Genomic DNA, 6,000 nt, shown 5'->3' with positions numbered 1-6,000 from the left:
CAGTCAGCAGAAACCACCTTCCCTGTACAGAAAGCTGAGGGATAGTACTGCATATCTCTGTTTCTCTCCCATTGCTGTTTTTTCCACTCAGAGGTGTGAATCTAAGTGTCACAAAACAGGAAAACTTGAAGTTACTAACCCACAGTGTGATGAATATCAACCCCAACACCCAGAAACCACCTGCCCCAATCCAGCAGAAACCACCTGCACCAATCCAGCAGAAATCCCCGTCCCTTGGCTTTGAACAGACAGACATAATGAAGTGATACTGTATATATATATATATATATATATATATATATATATGCGGGAAAAAAATGACTAAACCTATATGATCGCTGCGCGGCGGTCATAATAATGAAGTGATATGAAAGGAGCTCTTTAAAATGAAGCATGATGTGGATATCATATGATTATTAGTCTAATCTATCTAATTGAATATATATAGATAGATAGATAGATAGATAGACACTTTTTTGATCCCCAATGGGAATTTAAAGGGAACTCTTTAAAACAAAGCATTATGTGGATATCATATGGCTGTGTGTGTGTGTGTGTGTATGTGCCTGTGTGTGTGTGTGTGTGTGTGTGTGTGTGTATGTGTATGTGTGTGTGTCTGTATGTGCATGTGTCTGTGTGTGTGTGTGTGTGTGTGCCTGTCTGTGTGTGTGTGTGTGTGTGTGTGTGAGTGTGTGTGTGTGTGTGTCTGTGTGTGCATGTGTCTGTGTTTGTGTGTGTGTGTGTGTGTGTGTGTTTGTATCTTTTGAACTGTTTGTCTGACTGACCCCACATCTGACACGTGTCTTGCTAGCTGCAAACTGCCACTTGGGGCACACTGAGCAGACTGTGTACTTTACATTTCAATTTCATTTCTTGGGATTAATAAAGTTTAATCTAATCTATTAAGTTTGTGACCCCTCTCTCTGTTTTCCTACACACACACACACACACACACACATGCTATTTGTTTTTATTCTCATCAGGTAGCTGATCTGTGTTGTGACAACTGAAGAAGTTAAGTTCACATTTGGACCTCAGCTGTCAATCAAGTTCACATTTGGACCTCAGCTGTCAATCAAGTTCACATTTGGAACTTAGCTGTCTATCAAGTCGTCATTCAGAGCCAATACATGACCCTCATAGTCTGAGCGAATTAGGGTTGAAGGTGGAAGTAAATACAGCAAAAGGATATTTAGTATCAATCGAACCGTAATTTCATGTAGATTAAGAATTTCAGGTGCCTACAGTACAGTGCAGATTTGTACCAGAAAAAAGATATACAGCTTTGAATAGACCATGGTATAATGATTATTGGGCCAAAATCGTATATTATCACATATACAGTGGGCAGTGCTTCGACTTGGCCAGCTTCACTCGCGGTCCGCGCGTGGGATCACGCGGTGTCACGCGACTTTAATTTGTATTTTCCCAGTGAGACGCTGCAACAACCCAAACAACCGGTAGATGGCTCAAGTGAGCAGGGTGTCTCGTAAAAAGAAATGGAGCCTGGAAAACCTGACACAGACTTCACTACAGACTTTAGCAGACTGGTTTAGAAATAATTTAATAGCCAGAAATATGCCTGCCCTGCCCTAATAAAGAAATATTTGGTTAACTGCGAGTGAATCCCGTTTGCAGCTGTAGAAGAAACGCAGGACAAATTAAACATTCTGGTTTTCTCCGAGTGCAACGATGATAGACAGACATAATTTGGACAAAATATAGAGCGTATTAACCTCCGTTGCTCAGCCAAATGCCTTCCTGTTACGTCCTGTTATCACGGAGTTACAGGCGATAAACGAATTTTGATGGTCACAAGTTTACTTCATTAGCGGTTTATTTTTTTGATTATTAAAGTGTTTCATTTAAATGTTTGACTTCGTGCTTATTCAGAGCATTTAGTGCTCTTCCCAATCCCAGACGTTCACATTGAATGTTTGTTTGTAATGGATGCAACCGTGAGATACGCTTGTCATAGGCGCCGATACCTTGGGTGCTCCGTCTCTCGGGCACCCACTGAAAACATCGAGCACCCACGTGTGCCAGCTTACAGTCCCGGCTAAATTTATATTAATTTAAAATCAAACATCGCAGTTTATGTTAAATTCAGCATCTCTCATAATGTGATTGGATATGTTGCTGTCAATTCCCTATACTAACCACCAATGAGAGCGTCTCTCGTATGAAAATTCCTGCACTTCCCATCTGAAGAATTAACGCAAGGCTTTGTCGGGTCTTCAGCCCCGAATGTTTAAAATGTATATAGCCCTGAATATCATTTTAAAAAGTAATAAGTAAGTCTGACATTGTTTTGTGACATAGCTAAACACTGGTACCTCATAGAACGTCTATAACATAGCCTAGGTGGTCGCAACTCACAAAAGTAAAGCAGATAGAAAGAACTCACGCAAATCTAGCCTACAACACGCGGACAGCTTCATGCGCAGGGGAGAGAGCGCGCGCGCAGGTGCTTTATACAGAGAGATACATTGCTGGTCAAAACGTTATGAAAGGAGCTCTTTAAAATGAAGCATGATGTGGATATCATATGATTATTAGTCTAATCTATCTAATTGAATATATATAGATAGATAGATAGATAGATAGATAGACACTTTTTTGATCCCCAATGGGAATTTAAAGGGAACTCTTTAAAACAAAGCATTATGTGGATATCATATGGCTGTGTGTGTGTGTGTGTGTATGTGCCTGTGTGTGTGTGTGTGTGTGTGTGTGTGTGTATGTGTATGTGTGTGTGTCTGTATGTGCATGTGTCTGTGTGTGTGTGTGTGTGTGTGCCTGTCTGTGTGTGTGTGTGTGTGTGTGAGTGTGTGTGTGTGTGTGTCTGTGTGTGCATGTGTCTGTGTGTGTGTGTTTGTGTGTGTGTGTGTGTGTGTGTGTTTGTATCTTTTGAACTGTTTGTCTGACTGACCCCACATCTGACACGTGTCTTGCTAGCTGCAAACTGCCACTTGGGGCACACTGAGCAGACTGTGTACTTTACATTTCAATTTCATTTCTTGGGATTAATAAAGTTTAATCTAATCTATTAAGTTTAAGTACTTAAAGTTTAAGTAATCTCTCTGTTTTCCTACACACACACACACACACACACACACACACACATGCTATTTGTTTTTATTCTCATCAGGTAGCTGATCTGTGTTGTGACAACTGAAGAAGTTAAGTTCACATTTGGACCTCAGCTGTCAATCAAGTTCACATTTGGACCTCAGCTGTCAATCAAGTTCACATTTGGAACTTAGCTGTCTATCAAGTCGTCATTCAGAGCCAATACATGACCCTCATAGTCTGAGCGAATTAGGGTTGAAGGTGGAAGTAAATACAGCAAAAGGATATTTAGTATCAATCGAACCGTAATTTCATGTAGATTAAGAATTTCAGGTGCCTACAGTACAGTGCAGATTTGTACCAGAAAAAAGATATACAGCTTTGAATGGACCATGGTATAATGATTATTGGGCCAAAATCGTATATTATCACATATACAGTATATATTAGCTGATATCTCCCATACTGGTAAAAGGATCTTTACCAAACTTGGTGTACTTATTTACCATAAGTTCTTGATGAAATTAGTAGGTGTTTAATGTCTTGGTGTCAACGGTCAAGGTCACGTGAGGTCATAGTTGACATGCAATGTTTGTTTTATACCTTTCAAGCAGATTGAAGGATCCTCATTAAACCCAACACAGTTAATTAAGCCTAAATTAACTAATAAGGCGTAAAAGATCATGGGGTCACAGGTAGAGGTTAAAGGTCATGAGGCTATAGCTGGCTGAGGCATAGAATCAACTATCTGAATTGACATTAAAAAGATTAAGACATTTATTAAAGCAAAACAAACTTTATTTTCTGTATAAAAACAGTTGTTTCAACCTCCACATCTTATTTTAGTATTGTAGTAGTAGCCTCTCTGAAACTAGGGGAAATCTAAATAATTTGCTGTTTCAAACATCTGTGTGAATACCTGTTTTAAAATAACTGTTTCAGTTCAGAGTTTTAGATTAAATACAAACCATTTCTGTCAAACATCTGATAAACATTGTCATCTACAGCTATTTCCTTTAACTTAAATTATAACGCCAGACAATTGTTGTAAATGTCTATGTTGATAGAATAGTGTTAGAAATAAAAACTACCCTTGCATCGCATTGCAATAGTTATACTTTGTTCCCTGAAGTTGGTAGTAGGCATATAAGCAACGACAGCAGCGGACTGATATTACCTAGGATTCTACTAGGTATTATGGTGGGTTTTCAGGATGTGAAGGGATGTAATCATGGGTTTCATAAAGTACTGGGGGTACCAGGATGAGAGGATCTCCTCCTTACATGGTTAAGGGAGAGGGGGTGTTATCAAGCTGGTGAGAACTGGACAGGACAGGGATGAGGAGGCCACTGTGCCTTACGAGTTAAGGCCTGTCTAGCTAGGAAGAGAATAAGATAAGGCCTTATTTCACTAAACTGGAAGGAAACAAAAAAACTTAGGGCTACACTATGTTACAGATGTTACCTATGCATTACATAGGTTTGCACATTGGTTTGCATATAGTTTTATGTATGATGGGAAGATGGTTTCCACCAATGTAAGCGACCCTGCTTGGTACAGATTGGTGAAGGGTGTTGAGGGAGAGGGGGTGAGAGGTTGGCACTTCTCAAGGGCTGAGGAGTATAAAATATAGTGTACAGTATAGCCATCTGTAGGGAAAGCCTGGAAAATCCAGACCCTGGTAATCTAGAAAGATTAAGAGTCTGGCCACGAACAATGTAATGGCCCAACTCGAGGGGCAGCACCAAGCATGCATTTGAAAATCTCACTGCACGCAATTGGATAACACTAGACCAATGTTTACTCCACTCCAATGGATCGATCCCAGATGGATTAGTGGAGCTAGGCGGAACGAAATTCATCTGGCGAGAGTCAGTTTAGTCTCATCATCCATTGCAGTGAAATGGAAAATAATGAATCAAGACAGTACTGAGCACAACTAAATACTGATATTCATCCCAGGGGAAAATATTGCTTCTTACAACACTGGAAGAAAACTGGAAGACAATGCTAGTCTTCAGGGTCACATAAATTGCCAGGAGAAAGTGGACAACACCTTGTCCATTAAGGGAAAAATAGCAAGGGCCACAGTTAACAGCCATGCTAACTTATGGAAAGTCACAACAGCAGAGAAAGCTATAATTTACAGCTGGAAGTAGCACTGCTTGTACTGTGGAAAGGACTGCACGGGCAATATTGAAAGAGATATTGGTCAGGTCATGACTATGCTAGTGGAAGTATTTCACTTATGTAACTGCTAAGCACATTTGCCTACAGTAATTGCAATCAGATACTTGATTCTTATAAGGAGGGGTATTAAACTCATTGTGCTGTAGATAGGGACTCCCCATGTCAAAAACAACCAAGTAGATGTTGTGCAACATAAAAAAAGTTCACTATATTTACAGTAATTGAATTGAACATGGCATGTTGATTAGCATGTCTCCACCGTCTATAACCTTGTATGTCAGGGGATGAAACTGACCTTAACCTTTGACCCCATGGCCCTGAGTCCCTAAGTTCATCTAACTTGTATAGACAATAAATGTACTAGAGTTAATGAAGATCCATCAGTCTGCTTTGGAGACCAAATACTGCATGTGAGTTATTTGTGTGACCCCGGGCCCTTGTAACCTTGACCTTTGACCTCAAGACCTAAATTGTCTTGCCAGCTCTTTGACAACTTGTAGTGGGTAAGTAGACCAAGTTTGATGAATATCTTTCAATAGGCTTAAGAGATATCAGCTAATATCAAGATGTTGGCCCAAAAATCATTGTGCCATGCTCCATTCAAAGCCCTATATATTCTTAATCTACAGAAAATTACGATTCAAATGATAGCAATTATGCTTTTGTTGTATTTACTTCCACCTTTGACCCTTTTCTAGGCTAATTTGCTCAGACTATCAGGATTTAACTTTAAACTTT

The sequence above is a fragment of the Alosa pseudoharengus genome, unplaced genomic scaffold, assembly GCF_046254945.1.
Source record: "Alosa pseudoharengus isolate Yale_2024_CS ecotype anadromous, Long Island Sound unplaced genomic scaffold, YU_APseudo_1.1 YU_APseudo_1.1_scf_7, whole genome shotgun sequence".
Lineage (NCBI taxonomy): Eukaryota > Metazoa > Chordata > Actinopteri > Clupeiformes > Clupeidae > Alosa > Alosa pseudoharengus.
Note: the sequence above shows the minus strand (reverse complement) of the source record.